This window comes from Phocoena sinus, chromosome 12 (genome assembly GCF_008692025.1).
Source record: "Phocoena sinus isolate mPhoSin1 chromosome 12, mPhoSin1.pri, whole genome shotgun sequence".
NCBI lineage: Eukaryota > Metazoa > Chordata > Mammalia > Artiodactyla > Phocoenidae > Phocoena > Phocoena sinus.
This window is the reverse complement of record NC_045774.1, coordinates 730918-758189: the sequence shown is the minus strand read 5'-3', so window position 1 is coordinate 758189 and position 27272 is coordinate 730918. Positions and strand designations below refer to the sequence as shown.

At 44.3% G+C, this 27272-nt stretch overlaps 1 pseudogene; it reads right to left on the bottom strand.

Annotated features, from left to right (window-relative positions):
• LOC116763715 overlaps nt 1-27272 on the bottom strand; it is an 80789-nt pseudogene that overhangs the window by 52256 nt on the left and 1261 nt on the right.

The window sequence follows — 27272 nt, the reverse complement described above, 5'->3', positions numbered from 1 at the left end:
CATAAGTGTCACAGCACGTGACAGCACACCGGGCCATGTGGTAGCCAGGCCGTGTCACACCCTGTCTCTCACGCCCCACAGGACAGCACCGATGTCCTCACCCCATCTAACTGCCTGCGTGGACTTCCGTAGTTAGTAAGATGGAGTTTCCTCACTCCAAAGATGGAGGTCGTTCGTTGGTTTGCTTCGAGGAAATAGACCCCCGGGGAAATCTTTTCTGAAAAAGCCACACAATTGACCAGCATCGTCACGGCCTGCGTCCTGAGACAGGTCCCCCTACTGTAAACTGCGCTTATCCACGTAGCGGCAGACACACCCCACTCGCTCCAGCCCGGTGGAGGGCTGCCTTCCCACGGATCGAGAGGAATAAAGAAACGTGAACGCAGACGGGCTCCAGGTCCCCCGTTCTCTCAGGTGAGAAGGGTGCTCTGGCTTGGGGAGGCCGCAGTGACTCGCAGAAGTGACAGCACGAGCCCGTCCCCGGAGCCACGCGCAGAGGACGCCTCCAGGGAGGGTCGGCCCCTGCGGCTGTGCCACATCACCCTTTCTGGTCCTTGATTACGGAGATGCGGCTGCCCACCCCAGATGAACTTAGTGCAGGCGGGCAGGACCTCACAGAGCCTGAGGGGTGTGTGCGTGTGTGAGAGGGGTGAGAGACGGACGGGGTGGAGGGGAGATTGGGAGAGACTTGCTTCACTCAGCAGGCGTCCGCCCGGGGCTGCAGCGCTGGGGAGAAGAGCGCTAGGGCCCCACGGCGCAGAGTGTAACCTGGTCACCATATAAACCACAAGCCCCTGATGACCTCCCTGTAACCCTAACCCCTGGGACTGGGAGCCGCTGTGCGGCTCGGTGTTGAGGCCACAGTCCCAGTCCCACAGAAGCTCAGTAAGTGCTCAGTTGAAGCAAGGTTGATGAGAAAGCCCACACGGGGGACATCCTGGTGCGGGGAAGAGCTGTGGGAACCCCGCCGAATGGGGTTGGGAGGGCTGCCTGGTGCCGGGTTGTGTGCCCCTCAAGCTCACGAGTCCACGCCCCGAGCCCAGCACCCAGGTTGACCGTGTTTGGAGAGCAGACTTTAAAGATTCGGCTGAAATGAGGTCATCAGGGTGGCTCTAATCCAATCCTACTGGCATCCTTATAAGAAGAGGAAGTTGGACACCAAGAGGCACCAGGGCAGCCTGTGCACACAGACTGCATGAGGATGCCAGAGAGGGTGGCCGTCTGCGAGCCCAGGAGAGTCCTCCAGAGGAGCCAGCCCTGCCCCCGCCTGGGTCTGGGACTTCCACCTCCAGAACCCTGAGGAATAAGTGTCTGTGGTTTGAGGGCCCCAGTTTGCAGCCCCTGACAGGCCACCACAAAGTCCACTTCTGCCCCAAGACTGTCAGCGACCAGCCACATGACCATGGACGGCATCTCACACTTCTCCACCCGGGCGTCCTCATCCATCACAGGGAGGCCTCCGTGTGCCTGTCCTTGTATTTGAGGGTGAAATCTGACAGCTAACATGAAATACTTTGAAAACTCAGAGGTGCTGTTGAAACACAAGGAACTGTTCCTCACACCGCGATGGTCTGCGGAAAGTGCAGCTAAACCTAGACATCCTCATCCTCTCGCCTTCTTACTTGTCGCTTACCCATCTTCCCCGCTTTAAACTTTCCTGCATCGTCTGGTGGTGTTGTTGCTTGTTCTAGCGAGGTCAACACTGCCAGTTCCTTTTCGTCTCCACGGGGAATCTGATGCTTCTCTTCGTCAGGATGCCGTCCTGACGCCTGGTTTTCTCTTCCAAGAATGAGAAACATCTAACGGGAGACACAGGCCAGCAGAGCACATGAATGGTGCCAAGATGCAGGCACAAGCAACAGAGGACGAGTGAATGGGTCCAGGGAAGAGCACTCACTCCTGCCCAAAGCCATGAGGAAAACACTGGCTTTGAGCTGGGCCTTGAAAACTGAAAAAAAACAAAGCAAACACAAGGGGCAAACCAGGAAAAGGGGACAGAAAGAGCAAGGGCACGGTAAGAGGACAATTCTGAAAGGCTTCCAGAGATGGAGAACAGTCTAGCGTCCCTTGAGCAAACGGCTGGTGTGGAGATAGAATAAGGAAGCCGGGGTCAGAGCAGACAGAGCACCAGCCACCAGGCCAGAGAATGACCAGGCCTGAATTTGGGAGGAGTACCCTGCTTTTCAACAATTAAGATAAAAGCTCTTTAAAACTATGCTGACACAATGTACAATTTTCTGAGATTTCGCAATGCTAAGCATTAGATGCAACATCTTAGAATCTATCTAAGGTACCAAGGGGTCAAACATGCCCATTGATTATTTATAATAAGATCAACCCCCTACTCACCAGCCACCTTCATCTCTGGGAAATCCCATCGCTTTAGTAGAATTTAGGGAGCTTTTGTTATATGCTTGATGAAGTTAGAAGCCAGGGACGTGCAGAGGGAAAAACTGGGCTCTGAAGGTTCCCACAACCCAGCCCAGGGGACAACCACCTTCCCACCCAGAGAACTAGAAAACAAACCAGCCTCGGGTGCTAAAATGAGGGTCTCAGAAACGAGCCAGGGAAGCCGAGGGTAGGAGGGACGGAGGGGCTCATGCCAGGAAGAGGGGAAGGGCTTGGAGAAGGCATGGCCTTGGACTTGAACCTGGCAGGTGGAGGGAACCCCATCTCCACCCCATTCACTGTCACCCCCCAAGCCCGTGACACATCTGTGTGCGGGATGCTACCCTGTGTCAGGATCTTTCAGCAGGAAGCACCCCAGACACCCCCACACTCTGTTATCACCAGAAAGCACTGTCCTCAGTCTCTCCCTAAGAGACAGGGCATCTCACAATGACTTCTCCAACACAGACCATTCCAGACACACCCAAATCCAGCCAACACTGGTGCAGAGCAGTGACGCTCGACCCTGCTTCTTGTTCTCCCAGAACTGTATCCAAATCCCACCTTTGCTCTGAATAAACTACAGTGTCGGTGGGAAACACTATCAGTCTTACAGAATGTAAATGCCACAAAGGCTAACAAAACACTTAACGTTTTTTAATTAACTACTTTTTAGCAGCCTTAAGGGAAGTGTTCTGGATATTACATCTCCCTAGACAGAACTTGAAACTAGAAATTCGAGTTACCAAGAAATCCGAGTTATTTAGAAATAGTAGGACTCAACTTCACAGTGTGAGGGAACCGGTAAGCCCATACGCAGAGGCGGGGGAGGCATGGAGGGAGCTGAGGTGTGCAGAGCCCGAGCCCTCGCGGGGCGCCTCACAGGCTCCCCCGGACGCAGGGCGGCAGGACGTGTGATGCTGCGATTCAGGCTTGAGCTGTTCAGCTCTTCCTGCTTCATGAGTGACCACAGGTAACTCATGAGGAATTACGTTATCGGCTCACAACTTCAAGTCTCAAATCTCAGGGGAGGACACTCCTCCCCTCTGGTCACTTCTCGGCAGAAAAGGGACCTGCAGGTTCCTCTCGACCCCGACACCTGGGAGAGTCGCCTCCCCCCGTGGTTCTCAGCCTTGAGCAGATGCGAGGCCCCAGGGTCTCCTTCAACAGACCAGCCCCCACTTTCTAACGCAGTGCGGGGCGTGTCTCTGACAAGCCCTGGAGATGCTGATGCCGCCAGCCCGGGGACCATGCTCTGGGGACAACCGGCCCCTCTCAGCTAACTGGATGACATGTTGCAGCCGGGACAGGACGCCACGCCAGGTCCTCCCAGAGCCCCTGCCGCCCGGAGCCCGGGCTTCTCTGCCCCGCGGCTGGGACCCTTCCCCTCTCTGGGACCCTCCCCCTCCCTGGGACCCTCCCCCTCTCTATTTCTGCTCTAGTGGGTGGCCTGGGTTCAGGACTAGGGCAGGCGCTCCATTTGCTTGCTTGGCTGGGGGGCCAGTAGCAAAGCAGGGAAGACCCACGTGGAACACCTGCTGAGACAGGAAAGAGAGAAGGACACAGACGGTTCAACCAGTTCTCATCAACAGGAGGCACAAAGAGGGAGCCGGGTTCCTGGGGAAGGTCTCGGGCAGGAGACCGGAGGGGTTGGTGTCTGCCAGCAGACAGGATACATCAAGTACACCAGGCAGAGCAAGGGCCAGGGTCACTGCGCTGGAGGCACTGGAGCCCCAGAGGAGACGAGGCCATGGCCAAGACCAGCCCTGTGACCCAGCTGCCCAGAGAAGGCAAGTGTGGGGACGGGTCTGTGCCCATCATGGGGGAGCAGACACAGGGACAGATGCCCTGAAGAACCCTTCATTCCCAGGAGCCCCCTGGACCTCAGCGCCTGGACACTGCAGGTCTCCACACACGAGTGTTGAGGGCGGGTGTGGGATGGAGCCCTGATGCCCTTTGGAGCTGGGTCTCAGAGGATGAGGAGTCTAATGAGAATCTGTGCCCCAAGCCCCTCAGTCTGTGAGGACTCCCCCCACCACTGTGCCAGGGCAGAGCAGAGGATGCAGTCAGGAGGCCCAGCTGGAATCCTGCACCCACAGCACAGCCCAACCAGCAGGAGGAGGCCGACAGCAGTGCCTTAGGTCCATGGGGTTTGAAGGTCCAGAATCGGGACGCAGGGACCTGCTGTGTCCTGAAGGGGAGGAAGGCCACTACTCCTCAGTTCCCCAGGTGATGATCTATGAGACCCCGGGAGAGTCCTGAGAGGCCTGGCCACACTCAAGGGCAGTCAGTGGCACAGCCTGGTCTGTGCACCCACCATGGCCTCTGGGAAAGCCGGAGCTGCAACCTCCCCTCCCGCTCCATGAGGTCTGGCCCTGGGGTGCCTCACTGTCGACAGGGTGTGAGTTAGAGACAGCCGTTGATGCTCCCTCCTTTCCTGGACACTAACCCCGTCTCCCTCAGATGTCCAGGCCACCATCCCTGGGATCTGTGACTTGTGTCCTCCATGCCCTTGCACCATGGAATGTCATTCTTGGGAATTTTAAAAAACCTAGGAAGGATGCTCGATTTGAGGAAAAAGAGTCCGTAAAAGAGAGTGAGAAACAAGAAGGCCGCAGGGGGACTGAGAGTCCTGTACTGTCAGACAAGGCAGGAAAATATTTAAAGGCAGACGGAGAAGTAACGGGGCCAAAGTCACAGGGAGTAAGTTAGAGTCTGAAGGATCCACTGGATTCGGCAATTAGGAGACCCGGTGAGCTTGGCCAAAGCAGTTTCAAAGACACTGCAAAGCATCGTCCAGGCTCACACATGTTAACGAATGGACACAAAACACTGACAAGACAGAGGACCAGCACCCGTCATGTGCAAAGAGCTTTTACAAATATAAAAGAAAAGTGAACACTCCGATAGAAAAATGGAGGGAAAATAAAAACGTGAGCAGGATATTGACAAAAGAGGAAACGTGAAAGACCACGATAGTAGCCCCATGGCAGATACGCCGTGACCCCTCTAACAGGTGAGGAAACAAGCACAGAGTGGTGTAATGACTAACCATGGTTTTTGTGTGGATTAAATGAATCAACCCCTAGGAAGCGCTTAGAGCAGGGGACCCCAACCCCTCGGGCCGCACAGCAGGAGGTGAGCAGCTGATGAGAGAGCTAAGCTCCATCCGCCGCTCCCCATGGCTCCCCATCACTCGTATCACCGCCTGAGCCATCCCCCGCAACCCCGTCCATGGAAAAATTGTCTCCCATGAAACCGGTCCCTGGTGCCAAAAATGTTGGGGACCGCTGGCTTAGAGTTTCACCGCCTGACCTGTTGTATGCACACAAAAACCCTTTGTTTATTTATTCACTCAGCTACTACCACTGAGTCCCAGGACGCCTGTGTGCCCTTGGTCACACTTGGCCTCACGTACTGCACATGGGTCTTCCCTCTGGGGCTCGGCGCCGTCTGGCTCCTGGCCTCTGACACAGGCCTCCCAGAGGAGGGATCACACACTCTGTCCGTGAATGAACCTGCTGCTTCCACACAACATGGTATCGACCGGTGGGGGTCACCCCCTGGCTGTGGTTACCACACTGCACTTTTCTCTGCCTGACTACGCACCACATATCCATCCCTCCCGTCAGTTACGGGCATCGGGTTGTCACCAGTCTGAGTCTGTTATGAAGAAAGCTGCTATGAACATTCTCGTGCGTGTCTTTTGTGGACCCGTTTACTCGTTTCTCATAGTCATAGTTAGGAAGGCAATTGTGGGATCATAGGATGGGCATATTGTAAATTTAGTAATTATGGCTGAAGGATGTTCCCAGTGAAGGCTGAACCACTTTCTATTGCCACAGTGAAGGGTGGGAGGTGCTGCTACACCCCTGCCAGGAAGCAGAATTTTCAGTCTCCTGGGTCTCAGACACTCTGGTGAGTGTGAGCTCTCCCTCGTTGTGGGCGTAATTCACATTTTCTCCATAACTAGTGATCTTGACCACCTCCTCCTGCTCAGAGGCTTTGGGGATCCTCTTCTGTGAAATTCCTCTGCAATCAACTCTCAGATTTTAAATTGGCTTGGTTTTTGCTCATTGAGTTGTAGCGGGTCTTTACTGTGGATACAAATGAAGGGCTCCCGTGTTTTCACTTTCTTAATGCTGTCACCTGATGAATAGACGTCCCTAATTTTGATGATGTCCAGTTTTTAAATTATTTTTATATTTTTAATTATTTTTAGTATTTTTGTGTCCTCCTAAGAAATATTTGCCTCCTGAAGACCATGAAGATATATACAAGAAGAATTTCTAGAAGAAGGTGGTTAAATTTGACTTGACAAAGATGGGAGGAAGCACTGGGAGACAAAATGAGTAAGGCGTCTTCTTTTCACTTTACTTATTTACTTTCTCACTCTTCCAATTAATTAATCACAGGAGGAAATATTGGTCTCAAAGATAACCACACTCCTAAACACTCTTAAAAACCAGAGTGTTTAGGAGAACACAGATTTTGCACAGGGGAAGCTGACCAAGGGAATTAAAAGCAGACTCTCTCTCATCTAAGAAAGAGAAGTACCCTGCACATAAAAATTCCCGGGAAAATGGACTGTCTCCATGCCCAGGATGCCAATTTTAAGGAAATGATTTACACAGGTCTTATAAAAAGATGTTCAATCGAAGGACATGAGTTCAAGTGACTTCTCCAGCCTGGCATAAACAACCACGCCTCCCGCCAAGGAAGCTCGGCCAGCCCAGGCCGTGACATTCCGATGTGGACGAGTCATGGTGATCAGCCCGGTTTCAGGATTTATACCAAATTCTGCCTCTGGACTTTCTTTTCTCTCCAAATCCCGGAGAATGCATTCTACTATGATTGTTTTGTTGTAAAAGGAGTGACTTGGATTTCTGGTGAGGAAAATCTGAACAGACAGTTAATGTTACTAAAAAGTTTCTGCTCTAATCACAGCCCACATTCCAGGGCAGAGAGAGCGAGTGATTGTTCTTTTCATTAAATCAAAATCAAACTGTCCCTGTTGTCAGATCCTTCCTCACCAAAAAGCAAAGATAAATGTGTGAAGAGATCTTAGGGCATTTTAATATTGTCTTTGGGGAGATGCAAGACACTTCGAATCAAAACTGCTTTTTTTCCTTTTTCTTATTTTTCACTAATAGCATTTATTAGAAAAACACTTCAGAAAAGGAAGTCTCACTATGACATTAAAACATCTTTTTAAATATTAAAAACGCATACTATCAATGCATTCCCCACCTTTTAAATTAAAAAAAAAAGATTATTTTTTTCATATGTTAGATTACAACAAAGATATAATTGTAAGATGTTCTTAACCTCCCTCTTTCCTGCTGTCACTTCTCACCGATGTCCCCACTTTTTACGATTAGGACTTTCTTCTCTTTTTTCCGTTCAACAAACCTGGTTTTAACTCTGCTGACTCTGTCACTCATTCTCGCGGCAGTAACTTGACTGAACCCCATGATGTGGCATGTGCCCGAGTCTGTGTCCTCAGGTGATTCACACGCTTCCTGACTGTGCTTCACTAACCTGCACACGTCACTGGCCTGATCGTGAGTCCCTGTGCCGCTCTTCTGTCAAAGATGCCTCACTTCCCTCTTCCCGTCTGGCCTCCCTGTGCCAACAAGACGACGGTCCCCGTGGGAGCCTTGGCTGCTGCGCCTGAGCCTCCTGGCTCTCCTCACCTGCTCATCAGAGTCACTGCTGTCTGCTCACCATCTCCCTCTCAGCCGCAACCTCTGCCACCTTCCTGGATAAGTCAGTGTCACAGGGACAGGCGCCCCAAGCCCGGTCGCCTCAGCCGAGCTGGCCTGCCAGCCCCCAGCAGCCCTCAGCCTCTCCTCTTCGAGACAGGCACGGTCCCTGGGGTCACCCAAAGTTCCACCTGTGTGGTCACGAGCTGAAGAGTGTTGGCTAACTGGTCCCAACTTCCCTCCTTCCTCCCGAACCGTGTGACGGCTCCGGTTTCATTGGCTCCTAAGAATTCTCACCATGGACAAGCTGTATAGTGCGGGCTCTCCAGAGAAGCAGAACGAACAGAGGATTGATCTATCATCTGTCATCTATCTGTCAATCTATCTACCTATCTATCATCTATCTATCATCTGTCATCTATCATCTACCTGTCTATCCACCTATTATCATCTATCCATCTATCATCTATCTGTCTATCCAGAGAGATTTACTTTAAGGAATTGGCTCACAAGACGGTGAGGGCTGGCAGGTCTGACATGTACGGGGAAGACCTGTGGACTAGAGAGCCAGAGAGGTATGGATGCTCAAGTCTTGAGTCCTGGAAACTCAGGCAAGGTTTCCCTTTACCATCTGGAGGCAGGATCCCTCCTTCTTTGGTGGATCTCAGACTTTTTGCTTAGTGTCTTCAGCTTCTTGGAGAGGCCCACCCACCTTGTGCAGGGTCATCTGCTTGACTCAAAGTGGGCTGATTTAAATGCCAATGTCATATAACAATACCTTCACAGCTACCCCTAGATGGGGGCTTGACCGCACGCCAGACACCATGGCCCAGCCAAGTGGGCCCTAAAATTCACCATCACACCTGTGCTGGGTTCTTGCCAGTTATCACCCAGCTTAAAATCGAGGTCCTATCCCTCCTTCCAATGCCCTAAATAAGGTTTCCCCTACCTTTCATCTCACCCACTTGGAGAAAATCCACCCCTAGGTGAACCCAGCTATTCACTTTCTTTTTTGCCTGCATCTGAGCAAACCGGCACTTCTGGGGAAAACGCACAGCACGGCGGACATCATGAACACCAGGCCTCAGCTGCTCACTGAGTCTCGTGGCCTCGTTCGCACCTTCCAGGCCTGCCCCCCCCCCGCTCACGGCAGCAGGCTGCTCTCTGCCCTGCAGGTCTACGGTTTTCAGCCCGCTCTGCTTTGCGTGCTGCAGCCCCCTCACCTCCTCCCAACCGAGTTCCCATCTGCGACGTGGGTACCTGCTCACCTAGCTGTGCCCCCTGCCCCCTGATTACTCCTCAGGCCTCAACCCCGCTTCTCCCCACAACTACCTGGAGGTAGCTCCTGTCAACATCCATTTTTCTCCGTATTTCTAAATCCCCAGTGCCCATGTCAGTGGGATGCATCCCACTGCTGACCTCTTTGTTTTTCGGGACCCCCTGCCCCTTGGCATTTGGGCTCGACCTTCTACTTTCCTTCTGCTTATCTGTGTGGCTTTCCTTCTACTTATCTGGTTAGTGTTGTTTTCATTTGTTTCCCCAGTTATTCTAAAGGCTAATTTTCCTTTTTCAAGGACTTTCAGTTCCGTCATTGCCTGCGTGTCCCTCTGAACCTGCCCAGGGGTCTCATCCAGCCTGCAATGTAAACACCATCTACTTGTTGATGAGTAAAATACGTTCTCCCAAATCTTTCTTGAGAATCAAAGTGGACTGGATTTTCTTCTAAAATAGAAGAAAGCTTCTAGAAAAACAAAACAAAAACAAAAAATAACCACAACTGTCCTGCATAGATTCGCTTCAGGACCACGATGGAAAAGAGACATCACAGAAAACAAAACAAGAGAGACTATCACTCAGGACAAAACAGAGCTTTCAGTGCACTTTCCCTTGCTGTGCTGTGGCCCATCTCCCCACTTTCACCATTTGCAATCTTAGATTTTTTTAGGGGAGTGATGACAGGGTGCCTGGAAAATGCCTGTTTCGTGCCCTCTGTCAGTGAGACCAGGAAATGCCTTCTTCATCTCAGGGAAAAGGACAACACAAACAGCATTCACACAACAGCTGCCTATGTTGCAAGAAGTAGAGATGAGCATTTTTATGAGGACCACTCGATAAACCACAATAATGAAAATGCAAGTGTGTCCAGAAGGACCTCACACTGCTGCTGTGTTTACAGGCTGGTAGGACCCAGTAGAAATAAGCCTGGACCCCCAAGGCTGCTGGGCATGCAGCCGAGGCCCAGAAGTGGGGTCAGAGCCTTGGTGCGCCATGTGGAGTGAGGCTGGCCTCACACACCCAGTTCTTCTGAGCTGCGATGCAGGGGAAGGACAGCAGTCTGAACTGTCTCCTTTCCTGGGGAAAATCAGGTGATGTTGGCCCCTGTTCATGGGCAAGGTCACAGCCCGGAACACTTTGCAAGCAGCACCCAGAGGCCGACTGCCAGGTGAGAGGCCTCAGCACAAAGATGTAGGACGTCTGCTGACAGTGAGAACCAGAGGGTGAGCGAGCAGCCAGAGCAAAGAGGGACCTGGTGCCATGGAGCTGCATGGCGGAGGGGCTGGCAGGGCCCACCGCAGGGAGCCGCCACCTTGGCTGTGCCCGGTGAGAGGCCTGGACGCTGGCCCAAGAAGCAGGACTGTCCTGGAGAGGGTTACAGCCACTCCCCATAAGTGAGGCTGAGCCAGCTCTCTCCTCCCAGCCAAGTGCTCACACCCAGGCTCTGTCAGCCGGCTCTGGCCCAACAGTGGGGTCCCTTGAGCCCAGCCGGAGAAGAGTGATATTAGAATAGCTTTGAACCTGGACCTTCAATCTGAACTCTTTTATTGACCAAAGGTGACCACAAGCAGGATGACACAGGGGCTGGAAAGGAGCTCCAGCCAAGCAGAGGCAGGATGGCCTTGGAAACACCTCACCTTAAACCCACTGGGCAGGGACCCCTGTCCACGCAGGGCTCGCTGTGTAGATGCAACGGAAGGAGCCAACCAGGCTGGAAGTGGTTCTCCCTCCGAAGCCACGTTGAAAGCCTCCTAAGGCCAACGGAAACCGGAATCTGGGAAATTCAGATTCATTTGGCAGATGTGTGGATGGAACAGTGTGGCTTCTCGGTTTAGGGAATAAAGCCTCTTACACATTAAATAATGTTTAAAATAGTCATCCAATGCCACAAATTTAAGTTATCCAAACATATGGATCAAATTTTCCTTAGAATTACCATGCTTCTAAAACTAAGCAAAAAAATGCCTGGCAAGACTACTGAAATTACTTTTCAAATGGTTTGTGTTTAATTAGAAATGTTTTCTGAATCCAAAAGATTCTCTCAGCCCACCCATCTCAACCAGACTAATCAGAGCTATTCTCACACAAACCTGAACAGCATTGCTGTCCTGTCATCCTGTAGTGATCAAAATTCCATGGATGGCTAAGAATTTCCAACAATACTTTTTGTCAAACTTCATCCTTTTCTTTCACATTTTCTTTTACAATTAAGTAACTTCAGAGATAACACACTCAATAGTCAACAAGGATTTTCTATTTTTATATTTAGTTTATTACATACTTATGATGATCAGAAAGATGATAAGGCTGCATTCTAGGTATAACTATTAAAACAATAACACCATTGTTACGTTTTAACCACAATACAGAATTTTAACTATAGTACAGAATATTCTGGTGAGAATTGGCTGTCACTGCACTCAGTGTGGGAGTCTATCCCTGTCTGAGAAATAAATTATTATGTTGGATTTTGAGTGAAACTTGTTGTAAAACAAGTCAGTGTCTTACTTCATACTCACATTTTACAATCAGTCCCCAACATACAACCTTCAAGTTGGGAACTTTCAAAGATGCGCATTTGCGTCTGGTTCCAGCAAGGAACCAGAACCTGTGCCATCAGCGTCAGGCGTGAGTGAAATTGCAGCTTGCCCTCTGTCTCCTATTGCTGACGATCCTGCAGCTCTGCCATCTCCCACCTCCTCTCCCTCCTCCAGTCAGTAACTCCTCTTGCCTGTTCACTTGATGCCAGCCCCTGGATGCCAGTTGTGTACTGTACTGCTGTACTTTTCAAGGAACTGAGCTGTAAGATTAAAAATGTTTTATTTTTTGTGTTTGTTTTATTATGTTTTATTTGTGTGAAAAGTTTTGTAAACCTATTACATTACAGTACTATGTAGACAATTGTGCTAGTTGGGTACCTAGGCTAACTTTGTTGGATTTACAAGTGAACTGGACTTATGAACATGCTCTCAGAATGGAACTCATTCGTATGGAGGGGACTTGCTGCATTTTGGATCAAAAACAGTAAGACCCAGATAGATAGATAGATAGATAGATAGATAGATAGATAGATAGATAGATAGGTAGATAGATAGATAGAGACAGAGAGAGATGATCTATCTATTTATGCTTTGAAACAAACTGAAAAAAACACCAGATTTGAGGGGAGGGAGTGAAGGAAAATCTGTTATTGGAACTTATATTTAAGGTTCTAATTTTTAAAGGAGGATTTTCAAGTATTATTTTGTAATCAATTATAAATTTAAATTTACTGAAATTGACAGGAAAAAAGTCCTTCTGCAGACAAATCTTCTACCTTGTACCCAGGTGTGGTCAATATCTGGGTCCATGTCTAAATGGTAACTCTTCCATGTAAACATACCAGTTACATATGTAAGTATGGATGGCTGGATGGTTGTATCCACCTATTTGTACACATGTAGATGGATACATACACAGTGTGTGTATATGCATGTGCTTGTGTAGGTATCCTAAAATGTATGTGGGTGTGTGCCTGTATGTATATCCTCTATACATATACACGTATGTGTGAGCGTGCCCAGCTTAGCCACAGGAAACTCAGCAGCCAGTACCCACTGGTGTGTGCAGAGGGGTGACATCACCTCCCCACTACCCCACTGAAAGCTCCCAGGAAAGATCAAGTCTCTGGGTTATGGTGACCTCAGCTTTCCTGAGATGCACAAGGGCCCCATGAGGAGAGCAGTAAGCAAGGCCTCTGGGCTCTGCAGTGTTTGCTAGGCTGTTTTACTTTTTCCTTTTTTCTTAATTGAAGTATAGTTAATTTACAATATTGTATAAGTTTCAGGCGTACAACACAGTGATTCAACACTTTTATAGATTATACTCCACTTAAAGTTATCACTAAATAATGGCTATATTTCCCTGTGCTGTACAATATATCCTCATTGCTTATCTATTTTATATCTAGTGGTTTGCACCTCTCAATCCCATCCTCCCAGCTTTCCCCTCTCCCCATTGGTAACTACTAGTTTGTTCTCTACATCTGTGAGTCTATTTCTGTTTTGTTATATACATTTTTTGCTTTATTTTTTAGATTCCACATATAAATGATATTATACAGTATTTGTCTTTCTCAGATTTATTTCACTAAGCAAAATATCCTCTAGGTCTATCCATGTTGCAAATGGAAGAATTTTGTTCTCTTTTATGGCTGAGTAATATTCCATTGCATGTATGTACCACATCTTCTTTACCTATTCATCTGCCAATGGACATTTAGGTTGCTTCCATGTCTTGGCAATTGCAAATAATGCTGCTATGAACATTGGGGTGCATATACCTTTTCAAATTAGTGTTTTCGTTTCTTTTGGATACATAACCAGGAGTGGAATTGCTGTATCATATGGTGGTTCTAGTTTTAGTTTTTTGAGAAAACTCCATACTATTTTCCACAGTGGCTGCACAAATTTACATTCCCACTAACAGTTTATGAGGGTTCCCTTTTCTCCACACCCTCACCAACATTTGTTATTTGTGGTCTTTTTTTTTTTTGCGGTACACGGGCCTCTCACTGTTGTGGCCTCTCCCGCTGCGGAGCACAGGCTCCGGACGTGCAGGCTCAGCAGCCGTGGCTCACGGGCCCAGCCGCTCCACAGCATGTGGGATCTTCCCAGACCAGGCCACGAACCTGTGTCCCCTGCATCGGCAGGTGGACTTTCAACCACTGCGCCACCAGGGAAGCCCTATTTGTGGTCTTTTTAATGATGGCCATTCTGACAGGTGTGAGGTGGTATCTCATTGTGGTTTTGATCTGCATTTCTCTGATGATTAGTGATGTTGAGCATCTTTTCATTTGCCTGTTGGCTATCTGTATGTCTTCTTTGGAACAATGTCTGTTCAGGTCTTCTGCCCAACTTAAATCAGATTGTTTCTTTTTTTTTGATGTTGAGTTATATGAGGTGTTTATATATTTTGGATATTAACCTCTTATCAGTCATATCATTTGCAAATATTTTCTCCCATTCAGTAGGTTGTCCTTGTTTTTTTGTCAATAGTTCCCTTTGCTGTGCAAAAACTCTTAAGTTTAATTAGGTCCCATTTGTATATTTTTGCTTTTGTTTCCTTTGCCTTAAGAGACATATCCAAAAAAATATTGCTACAATTTATTCAGTGAGTGTTCTGCCTATGTTTTCTTCTAGGATTTTTATGGTTTCAGGTCTTACATTTAGGTCTTTAATCCATTTTGAGTTTACTTTTGTATATGGTGTTAGAGAATGTTCTAATTTCATTCTTTTACATGTAGCTGTCAAGTTTTCCCAAAACCACTTATTGAAGAGACTGTCTTTCCTCCATTGTATATTCTTGCCTGCTTTGTTGTAGATTAACTGACCATAAATGCATGGATTTATTTCTGGGCTCTCTCTTCTGGACTCTCTACATTGATCTATGTGTCTATTTTAGGGCCAGTACCTTAGTGTTTTGATTACTGTAGCTTTGTAGTACAGTCTGAAGTCAGGGAAAATGATGCCTCCAGTTTTGTTTATTTTTTAAATAATAGAAAAAATCTTTAAAAATATTTATTTTCATTTGATGCACAGAACTTGTTTAAACTTGGAAATTGTATGCATTTAACCCATTATGCAAGATGGAATTTTTAAAATTGTTATTTTAATATACACAGGCAGGCCTCAATTAAGAATAAGTGAGATTCTAAAGCAACTCAGTTTTGTGAAAGTTATAACATATGAACACATTACCTTATTAGCACTCTCATACACAATATTAACATTTTCTTGTTTTGCCCACCAAAGGCTCTTTTTTTCAATAATGACCTTGAGCCATAGTTATGCACTGAGTGCTTTAAAACCTAAATAACGAGAATGAGTTTATTTCTATGAAAAAATACATTCATAAATTCAGCAAGAATCATCACAAATTCAAACTCTTTAGGCTCCTTAATCAGCTCTCCCTTCTGCTAAGCCCTAAAGCTTCTTTGGTGACCCTTTGTTCTAGGTTAAATCTTGGCTAGTAAGAAGTTTTGGAAGAAAATGCAGGATTTTGAATGTAGGAGAAGACTGACAGAGAAAGGAAATATGAGTAGATGTTGTGACTAGATCTCTTTCATCTTTCTGAGAGTATCTCTTCCCTGACCTCTCTAATCACCCACTTCCTCTTCCTTTCCACTCCTCCTCCCAAAGAATGACCACCAGAGTTTCCATCTTGGTTACCAATATGCTCCTATTCATTTTAGAACTGTACTCAATGCAACTGTCATTGAGTTTTATTTAAAATTTCTTTCTGAATGCTATGTAATGGTCTTTAAATTTTGTTTTATTTCATCTTCTTTTATGATAAATAGCAGAGGAAATAAAAATAGTGTATGCTTTTAACACCTCTTTAATCAGAAAATCTGTGTATACAAAGTTATCAATTGTCTTTACAAAAAAATTATTTAATGCAATTTTATTGAGCATACAAGCAATTCTGGGCATTTCCCTATGGGGGTTTTGGCTAAACTCAGCTGTACTCCACATGCCCTTCATCTGTCTTTGGGGACTAGTAGGCTAGCACAGGGATATTCTTCTCATGGATTTTGCTGTAGCACAGGATAGAAATCCCAACTGCACATGTGCTTTTCTAGCCATTGATCAACTTACTCTTACTAACATTCAATAGGCTAAAGTCAGTCATTTGCAAAAGTCAAGGTCAAGATGTAGAAAAATATATTCAACATTTTAAATGGGACAAACTGCAAAGTCAAATAATAGATTGTAGTGGCATGGATGAGTAAAATAGTGAGATCATTAATGTAATCTACCACAGTCCTTAGACACTAATTTGCTGTGATGCCTCCAGTTTTGTTCTTTGTTTTTTCAAGACTGCTTTCATAATTCAGGGCCTTTTGTGGTTGCATATAAGTTTTAGAATTATTTGTTCTAGTTCTGTAAAAAATGCCAAGGGTATTTTGATAGGGATTGCATTAAATCTGTAGATTGCTTTGAGTAGTATGGACAGTTTAACAATATTATTTCTTTCAATCCAAGAACATGGGATGTCTTTCCATTTCATTATGTTATTTTCAAATCCCTTCATCAGTGATTTACAGATTTCAGAGTATAGGTATTTCATGCCATTGGTTAAGGTTATTCCTCGGTGTTTTATTCTGTGTGATGCAATTTTTTTGAATTTTATTTTTTTATACAGCAGGTTCTTATTAATCATCAATTTTATACACATCAGTGTATACATGTCAATCCCAACAGCCAAATCCATCACACCATCATCCCCAACCCCCCGCGGCTTTCCCTGCTTGATGTCCATACGTTTGTTCTCTACGTCTGTGTCTCAACTTCTGCCCTGCAAACCAGTTCATCTGTACCATTTTTCTATGTTCCACATACATGCGTTAATATACGATATTTGTTTTTCTCTTACTTCACTCTGTATGACAGTCTCTAGATCCATCCACATCTCAACAAATGACCCAATTTCGTTCCTTTATATGGCTGAGTAATATTCCATTGTATATATGTACCACACCTTCTTTATCCATTCGTCTGTCGATGGGCATTTAGGTTGCCTCCATGACCTGGCTATTGTAAATAGAGCTGCAATGAACATTCGGGTGCATGTGTCTTTTTGAATTATGGTTTTCTTTGGGTATATGCCCAGTAGTGGGATTGCTAGATCATATGGTAATTCTATTTTTCGTTTTTTAAGGAGCCTCCATACTGTTCTCCATAGTGGCTGTATCAATTTACATTCCCACCAAGAGTGCAAGAGGGCTCCCTTTCCTCCACACCCTCTCCAGCATTTGTTGTTTGTAGATTTTCTCATGATGCCCACTCTAACTGCTGTGAGGTGATACCTCATTGCAGTTATGATTTGCATTTCTCTAATGATTAGTGATCTTGAGCAGATTATCATGTGCTTCTTGGCCATCTGTATGTCTTCTTTGGAGAAATGTCTATTTAGGTTTTCTGCCCACCTTTGGATTGGGTTGTTTGTTCTTTTACTATTGAGCTGCATGAGCTATTTATATATTTTGGAGATTAATCCTTTGTCCGTTGATTCATTTGCAAATATTTTCTCCCATTCTGAGGGCTGTCTTTTCATCTTGTTTATGGTTTCCGTTGCTGTGCAAAAGCTTCTAAGTTTCATTAGGTCCCGTTTGTTTATTTTTGTTTTTATTTCCATTACTCTAGGAGGTGGATCAAAAAAAATCTTGCTGTGATTTATGTCAAAGAGTGTTCTTCCTATGTTTTTCTCTACGAGTTTTATAGTGTCCGGTCTTACATTTAGGTCTCTAATCCATTTTGAGTTTATTTTTGTGTATGGTGTTAGGGAGTGTTCTAATTTCATTCTTTCACATGTAGCTGTCCAGTTTTCCCAGCACCACTTATTGAAGAGACTGTCTTTTCTCCGTTGTATATCCTTGCCTCCTTTGTCATAGATTAGTTGACCATAGTTGCGTGGGTTTATCTCTGGGCTTTCTATCTTGTTCCATTGATCTATGTTTCTGTTTCTGTGCCAGTACCAAATTGTCTTGATTACTGTGGCTTTGTAGTATAGTCTGAAGTCAGGGAGTCTGATTCCTCCAGCTCTGTTTTTTTCTCTCAAGACTGCTTTGGCTATTCAGGATCTTTTGTGTCTCCATACAAATTTTGAGATTTTTTTGTTCTAGTTCTGTAAAAAATGCCATTGGTAATTTGACAGGGATTGCATTGAATCTGTAGATTGCTTTGGGTAGTATAGTCATTTTCACAATATTGATTCTTCCAATCCAAGAACATGGTATATCTCTCCATTTGTTGGTATCATCTTTTATTTCTTTCATCAGTGTCTTATAGTTTTCTGCATACAGGTCTTTTGTCTCCCTAGGTAGGTTTATTCTTAGGTATTTTATTCTTTTTGTTGCAATGGTAAATGGGAGTGTTTCCTTAATTTCTCTTTCAGATTTTTCATCATTAGTGTATAGGAATGCAAGAAATTTCTGTGCATTAATTTTGTATCCTGCAACTTTACCAAATTCATTGATTAGCTCTACTAGTTTTCTGGTGGCATCTTTAGAATTCTCTATGTATAGTATCATGTCATCTGCAAACAGTGAGAGTTTTACTTCTTCTTTTCCAATTTGTATTCACTTTATTTCTTTTTCTTCTATGACTGCCATGGCAAGGACTTCCGAAACTATGTTGAATAATAGTGGTGAGAGTGGACATCCTCGTCTTGCTCCTGATCTTAGTGGAAATGGTTTCAGTTTTTCACCATTGAGAATGATGTTTGCTGTGGGTTTGTCGTATATGGCCTTTATTATGTTGAGGTAGGTTCCCTCTATGCCCACTTTCTGGAGAGTTTTTATCATAAATGGGTGTTGAACTTTGTCAAAAGCTTTTTCTGCATTTATTGAGATGATCATATGGTTTTTATTCTTCAATTTGTTAATATGGTGTATCACATTGATTGATTTGTGTATATTGAAGATTTCTTGCATCCCTGGGATACATCCCACTTGATCATGGTGTATGTTCCTTTTAATGTGTTGTTGGATTCTGTTTGCTAGTATTTTATTGAGGATTTTTGCATCTATATTCATCAGTGATATTTGTCTGTAATTTTCTTTTTTTGTAGTATCTTTGTCTGGTTTTGGTATCAGGGTTATGGTGGCCTCATAGAATGAGTTTGGGAGTGTTCTTCCCTCTGCAAATTTTTGGAAGAGTTTGAGAAGGATGGGCGTTAGCTCTTCTCTAAATGTTTGATAGAATTCACCTGTGAAGCCATCTGGTCCTGGACTTTTGTTTGTTGGAAGATTTTTCATCACAGTTTCAATTTCAGTTCTTGTGATTGGTCTGTTCATATTTTCTATTTCTTCCTGGTTCAGTCTTGGAAGGTTATACCTTTCTAACAATTTGTCCATTTCTTCCAGGTTGTCCATTTTATTGGCATAGCATTGCTTGTAGTAGTCTCTTAGGATGCTTTGTATTTCTGCAGTGTCTGCTGTAACTTCTCCTTTTCCATTTCTAATGTTATTGATTTGAGTCCTCTCCCTCTTTTTCTTGATGAGTCTGGCTAATGGTTTATCAATTTTATTTATCTTCTCAAAGAACAAGCTTTTAGTTTTATTGATCTTTGCTATTGTTTTGTTTCTATTTCATTTATTTCTGCTCTGATCTTTATGATTTCTTTCCTTCTGCTAACTTTGGGTTTTGTTTGTTCTTCTTTCTCTAGTTCCTTTAGGTGTAAGGTTAGATTGTTTGAGATTTTTCTTGTTTCTTGAGGTAGGCTTGTATAGCTATAAACTTCCTTAGAACTGCTTTTGCTACATCCCATAGGTTTTGGATCATCGTGTTTTCATTGTCATTTGTCTCCAGGTATTTTTTGATTTCCTCTTTGATTTCTTCAGTGATCTCCTGGTTATTTAGTAATGTATTGTTTAGCCTCCATGTGTTTGTATTTTTTACGTTTTTTTCCCTGTAATTGATTTCTAATCTCATAGCTTTGTGGTCAGAAAAGATGCTTGATATGATTTCAATTTTCTTAAATTTACTGAGGCTTGATTTGTGACCCAAGATGTGATCTATCCTGGAGAATGTTCCATGCGCACTTGAGAAGAAAGTGTAATCTGCTGTTTTTGGATGGAATGTCCTATAAATATCAATTAAATCTATCTGGTCTATTGTGTCATTTAAAGCTTGCGTTTCCTTATTAATTGTCTGTTTGGATGACCTGTCCATTGGTGTAAGTGAGGTGTTAAAGTCCCCCACTATTATTGTGTTACTGTTAATTTCCTATTTTATAGCTGTTAGCAGTTGCCTTATGTATTGAGGTGCTCCTATTTTGGGTGCATATGTATTTCTGATTGTCATGTCTTCTTCTTGGATTGATCGCTTGATCATTATGTAGTGTCCTTCCTTTTCTCTTGTCACATTCTTTATTTTAAAGTCTATTTTAATTGATATGAGTATTGCTACTCCAGCTTTCTTTTGATTTCTATTTGCATGGAATATCTTTTTCCATCCCCTCACTTTCAGTCTATGTGTCCCTAGGTCTGATGTGGGTCTCTTGTAGACATCATATATATAGGTCTTGCTTTTGTATCCATTCAGCAAGCCTCTGTCTTTTGGTTGGAGCATTTAATCCATTCACATTTAAGGTAATTATTGATATGTATGTTCCTATGACCATATTCTTAATTGTTTTGGGTTTGTTTTTGTAGGTCCTTTTCTTCTCTTGTGTTTCCCACTTAGAGAAGTTCCTTTAGCATTTGTTGTAGAGCTGGTTTGGTGGTGCTGAATTCTCTTAGCTTTTGCTTGTCCGTAAAGCTTTTGATTTCTCCATCGAATATGAATGAGATCTTTCCCGGGTAGAGTAATCTTGGATGTAGTTTCTTCCCTTCCATCACTTTAAGTATATCATGCCATCAAGCCTTTCTGGCTTGTAGACTTTCTGCTGAGAAATCAGCTGTTAACCTTAGGGGAGTTCCCTTGTATGTTATTTGTCATTTTTCCCTTGCTGCTTTCAATAATTTTCCTTCGTTTTTAATTTTTGCCAATTTGATTACTATATGTCTCAGCATGTTTCTCCTTGTGTTTATCCTCTATGGGACTCACTGTGCTTCCTGGACTTGGGTGGCTATTTCCTTTCCCATATTAGGGAATTTTTCAACTACAATCCCTTCAAATATTTTCTCTGGTCCTTTCTCTCTCTCTTCTCCTTCTGGGACCCCTCTAATGCGAATGTTGTTGCGTTTTATGTTGTCCCAGAGGTCTCTTAGGCTGTCTTCATTTCTTTTCATTCTTTTTTCTTTATTCTGTTCTGTGGCAGTGAATTCCACCATTCTGTCTTCCAGGTCACTTATCCATTCTTTTGTCTCAGTTATTCTGCTATTGATTCCTTCTAGAGTAGTTTTCATTTCAGTTATTGTATTGTTCATCTCTGTTTGTTTGTTCCTTAATTCTTCTAAGTCTTTGTTAAATATTTCTTGCATCTTCTTGATCTTTGCCTCTATTCTTTTTCCAAGGTCCTGTATCATCTTCACTATCATTATTCTGAATTCTTTTTCTGGAAGGTTGCCTATCTCCACTTCATTTAGTTGTTTTTCTGGGGTTTTATCTTGTTCCTTCATCTGATACATAGCCCTCTGCTTTTTCATCTTGTCTACCTTTCTGTGAATGTGGTTTTTGTTCCACAGGTTGCAGGACTGTAGTTCTTCTTGCTTCTGCTGTCTGCCCTCTGGTGGATTAGGCTATCTAAGAGGCTTGTGCAAGTTTCCTGATGGGAGAGACTGGTCCAAAGATATAATTATCACTTCCAATGAGGAGGAACTCACATCTTCACAATCCTAGGTTCTGCATGGTTAGGCGTCCTGATTCCTCAAACTTCATTGACACTTCCAGAGCACTGAGGTATTATCCAGTAGAACATCACACTGAGGGCACCTTGGTATCCTGCTAGTGTTGGAGGGTCTCCTGCAGAGGCGGGGGTGGCCGTGCGGACAAGGACACTGGCAGCAGAAGTTCTGGGAAGTACTCTTTTGCGTGAGCCCTCCCAGAGTCTGCCATTAGCCCCACGAAAGAGCCAACTGGGCTCCAGTTTTGGGTTGCCTCCTGTGTGATGCAATTTTAAAGGGGATTGTTTCCTTCCTTTCTCTTTCTGATAGTTTATTGTTAGTGCATAGGAAAGCAACAGATTGCTATGTATTAATCTTGTATCCTGCAACTTTACTGAATTCTTTTATTAGTTCTAATAGTTTTCTGGTGAAGACTTTAGGGTTTTCTGTATATAGTTATCATGTCATCTGCAAATAGTGACAGTTTTATTTCTTTCCTTCCAATCTGGATGCCTTCTAATTCCTTTTCTTGTCTGATTACTGTGGCTAGGACTTCCAAGAAAAAGAAGAGCAAACAAACCCCAAAATCAGCAGAAGGAAGGAAACAATAAAGATCAGAGAGGAAATAGATAAAATAGAGACAAAAAAATAGAAAGGGTCGATGAAACCAAGAGCTGTTTTCTTGAAAAGATAAATAAAATTCATAAACCTGTAGCCAGGCTCATGAAGAAGAAAAGAGAGAACCTAAATAAACAAAATAAGAAACAAAAGAGGTGAAATAAAAACCAATATCACAAAGGCAGAAAAATCGTAAGAGAATTCTACAAACAGTTATCTGCCAACAAATTGAACAGCCTAGAAGAAATGGACAAATTTCTAGAATCATATAACCTTCCAAAACTAAATCAGGAAGAAACTGACCATCTGAACAGATGAAACACTAGTAGTGAAATGAATTTGTTATAATAGAAAAAAAAAAAAAACCTGCAAACATAAGTCCAGAACCAGACAGCTTCACAGGGGAACTCTACCAAATGTATAAAGAAGAGCTAATACCTATCCTCAAACTACTCCAAAACATTGAAGAGGATGGAACACTCCCAAATTCATTCTATGAGTCCACCATTACCCTGATACCAAAACAAAACAAAGACACTCCAAAAAAAATTAAATTACAGGCCAATATCTCTGAGGAATATACATGCAAAAATCATCAACAAAATATTAGCAAACTGAATTCAACAATATATAAAAAGAATCATGCAACCTGATCAAGTGGGATTTATTCCAGGGATTCAAAGATGGCTCAATATTCACAAATCAATCAATACGATACACCACATTAACAAAAGAAAGGCTAAAAATCACATGATCATCTCAATAGTCTCAGAAAAAGCATCTGACAAAAATCCAACATCCATTCATGATTTAAAACTCTCATCAAAGTGGGTACAGAGGGAACATATATTAGCATCAACAAACCCACAGACAACATCATACTCAATGGTGAAAAGCTGAAAGACTTTCTGCTAAATTCAGGAACAAGACAAGGATGCCTACCCTTGCTAGGCTGTTTTATGACCAGGCAGAACGTGGGCCGAGCTGTGTCCTCTGCTCAAGCTGACCTTCCTCAAGCTGCAGGTCGAAGCAGATTACCTTTTAGGGTGAGCAAGTGTCATCTGCCGATCCAGAGTGTGGTATGTGGGGAAGAGCAGAGCCCTCATCTCCCAGTCAAGCAAACCAGACAAAGTTCTAGCCCAGTGCACTGCCAGAGGGGTGGAAAGGGTAGAATCAGGGCTGCAGGGATATAGAGTGGGTGCTCAGCTGTCATCTGGGGTCCGCTGCACACCTCCCCCATGCACTGTATCCCATTTTCTTTCCCTTGCATATTTTTTGTTTATCCATTCATTTTACTGGAGCATAATATCCACTAGCTTCTTGAGAAATGGTGCCTGGGCAACAAAGTTTTTAAGACTTGCATGTCTTAAAATGTTTTTCTTCTATCCTGACATTTGATGGATAACTTTATTGGGTGTGGAATTTCATGTTAGAAATTAATTTCCTTCAGAATCATGAAGCCGTTTTCTCATTTTCTTCTTACTCCCAGGTGTTTCTTTTGTGAAGCCCAAAACCTTTGTGCCTGCCTGTTTTTTCTTCGTGATCCAGTGTCTTCCTCTTGTTCCCAGGTGTTCTGAAGTTTCACTGTACGTGCATCAGTGTGGTTCTGTTTCCATCCATTGTGTTGGGCCCTTGGTGAAATCTTTACATCCGGCAACTCACATCTCACTGGCCTGGAAAATTATTTTGTTGTTATTTTTTGTTTGTTTGTTTTCCTTATTTTCCCTTTCTATAACTCCTTTGGTTTGGATGTTGAATCTTCCGGGCTGAACTTGTAATATTCTAATATTTTCTTTTATATATTCTATCTTTTGTGATTTTTTTAATCTTTCAAATCTTCTAGTGAGTTTTTAATTTCTACTAGCAATAAAAAGCATTTTTTTCCTGAGTTGTTCTTTTTTCTGAATGTTCCTTTTCTATAATACCCTGTTCTTGGTTCAATGTTTTCTTTTCTCTCTGAGGATGTTAATGACAAGTTTCCTTTTCTTCTATCAGCATTCCTGCTCCTTCCAGGTTGTGTTTCTCTACCTGTGCTTTTAGGTCTTGTCTCTCATGCTAAGGCTTCCCCTCAGTGCCATTCCATCCTGTTGTCTGTTCATGATGAGGACCAGGGGATGGAAAAGCTGGTTGGAAGCTCAGAGGGAACGACTGGCAGTTGTTATGTCTGAATTTATTGTGGGTTATCTGGTTGAGCCACTTGTCAGGAAGCACCTGATATCTATTATTCCAGTTCTGTAGAGGCTGGTGGGTAGGAAGTCTTCTAATTTCCTGCTTGTACATACTGGCTGCCAACCTAGGGAGGCTGGGGGAGGAGGAATCCCTGCCCACAACCCTCAATATGCAAGTGAGAACTGAGTTATGTTTACAGAACAGCAATCAGGCCCTCAGTAGAACCTGGAATCCCTTAAACATCGCAGGTTTCTGCCAAGGGAAGGTTGGGGCAGATGCCCAAATACACAGACTGGAGAGAGGGATATAGAGCACCCTTTGAATTTCTTTTCAAACCATCTTCCCCATCTTGCTTTGTTTCTAGCTCCACCCTTAGTCCCTGATTCCAGAGGTGTTTGATGCTGCCCCGCCTGAGGGTTTTGAGGATTCCGTCCCATAACTCAGGTTGGTCTCAGCTTCTCCCACTGCTGCCTCGGGGTTCTTTTGTATCTGCTAAATCAGTTAGCAATAATCCAACTTCGGGCTTCCCTGGTGGCGCAGTGGTTGAGAGTCCGCCTGCCGATGCAGGAGACACGGGTTTGTGCCCCGGTCCGGGAAGATCCCACATGCCGCAGAGTGGCTGAGCCTGTGAGCCATGGCCGCTGAGCCTGTGCGTCTGGAGCCTGTGCTCCGCAACGGAAGAGACCACAACAGTGAGAGGCCCGCGTACCGCAAAAATAATAATAATAATCCAACTTCTCTCCATCTTCCAAAACTTTATTGCTATTTTATTCCACTCCTCTATATCTCATCCTTGTGGCTTTTTCAACAGAATTATCTTGTCTTAGTTTGGTGTATTTTTGCAAGAGGATGAGATGTGAGATGATGTGCATTTACAACTAATCACCTCTAAGCTATAAACTGCTAAGTTCCTTCCAAATTCAAACTTTTACATACAACTCAACATATCTGGAGATTATTTTGGTATATAATAGAGATAATATTCCAACCTGATACAAACAAAACTTGACCTTCCCAAACCCCAGCTTTTACAACATTCACCCTTTCCCACACTAGAGCATGATGCTGCCATTATTATAAATTAAGTTCTTACGTCTGTTTAGGGCAATTTTAAGATTATGTATCCTTTCCTATTGATCTATATATAAGTCAATTATCACACCAGAGCATCCAAAACACTCAAACACATATGCAGGCTCACACGGGCACACACACGTTCACACATGCACACACAGGGGCACACATGTTCATGTGCTCACACACACTCTTACACACATGCACATGTTCACAGATGCACACACGCTCGATGACTTGGTGTTTCCTCGGGTAACTGTTTCCAGGAAGAAAGGGAGGAAGGCAAGGGCAGGTGGTAGGAAGAGCCTCCTGTACCCAGAAGGCAGTGCCGACACGCAGCATCACGTGACCTGCTCTCGGGAGTCGTCCTGGTTTCTGATGGTGAGCAGACATCTCTCAAGTACGGAAGAAACACAGTGCGGATGGACTACCAACTAGCTGTTCTCACGTTAGCCTACGGCTGCAGCTGAGCAGTTTGTGGAAACTCGCCCAAGATTTTGGGTATTGAAAGCATTTGCAACACGTGGCATATTTGGGCAAACACTCCAAGCCCAAACTCAGCACTTTATCAATGTTGTTCAAGCACAGGCTTTGCCAAACAAACAATAGATAAATACATACATAAAAGGTAAATATTAAGACAATTTCTTCTGATTAGACAAACCCAAAGATTCATGTTGCTAATGTAGAAATGCTTCTAGTCATGATTAGCTGTAATATCTTTTATGGTTTTCTTTGGATCAGAGAGGAGAAAAGAAAACACAAAAGGAACAGGAAATTTAAAATTATTTCCTACGGTCTAGGAGGAAGAAATTGCCTATGGCTGAGTTGGAGAGAAACTTCTGAAAACTGGATTTATTCTGCCAGAAAGGGCTTTTGATTCTAAGCTGTCCTAAAGATAACAGACAATTCAGTTAAGCATGCAACTCAAAGCAATGATTCAGGATGAGTTGGAAAGAGGCCTTCTGGTGAAGGTTAAGATATATGATTAAAAAGTAATTTAAAATAGTTAAGACCATGAAGAGTTTGGACTGGAAGTCGGGAAATTTGAGTTTTAGCCCCAGAATCTGCTTTTAATTAGTTCTGTAACTTAGGGAATTAACTTCTCTTTCAAAGCCTTGGCTTCCTCACCTAAAACGCAGAAGCCAATGCATACAGTCACCAAGGCCTCTTACAGCCCTAAATCTCCCTGAGGGAAATTTCAGCCAGGACGCCACTGACACACTGGCAACTGAGAATAGGGTGGTCCCTGGGGTGAATCACGGCTGTGGGACACGGGACATGAGGTGAGCACATTCTTCTCAACCAAAGCCTCATGGAGTCTTTCCTTCATGCGTCTAAGAGCTTCCAAAACGCAAAGAGACAGACAGTCCCATTTTACATTTTTTAATTTTTGAGAGAAAGACAGAGAGGCAGAGTGATGACTACCCCACCTCTCCCCCAAGTGCAATGGAAGCCTGGGCCCTCCTGGGGTCCCACGTGAGGCTCGGAGACCCTCCCACCATGCATCACCTCATTCCACCCCCAAGAATGAAAGGGGGGTGCTCAGAGTGTGAGGAGAGTGCTGGAGGGAGTCCAGATTTTATCAACTGTGAGCCCAAACCCAGTCCACAGGAACGTGCCTGTGAATTTCTAACATCCCATATTTACCAAAAAGTGTAAAGGTCATAGCAGGTAGGGGCATTGGTTGTAAGAAGTAGCAACCCACTTGTCCTGGCATAAAAAAAGGGGGC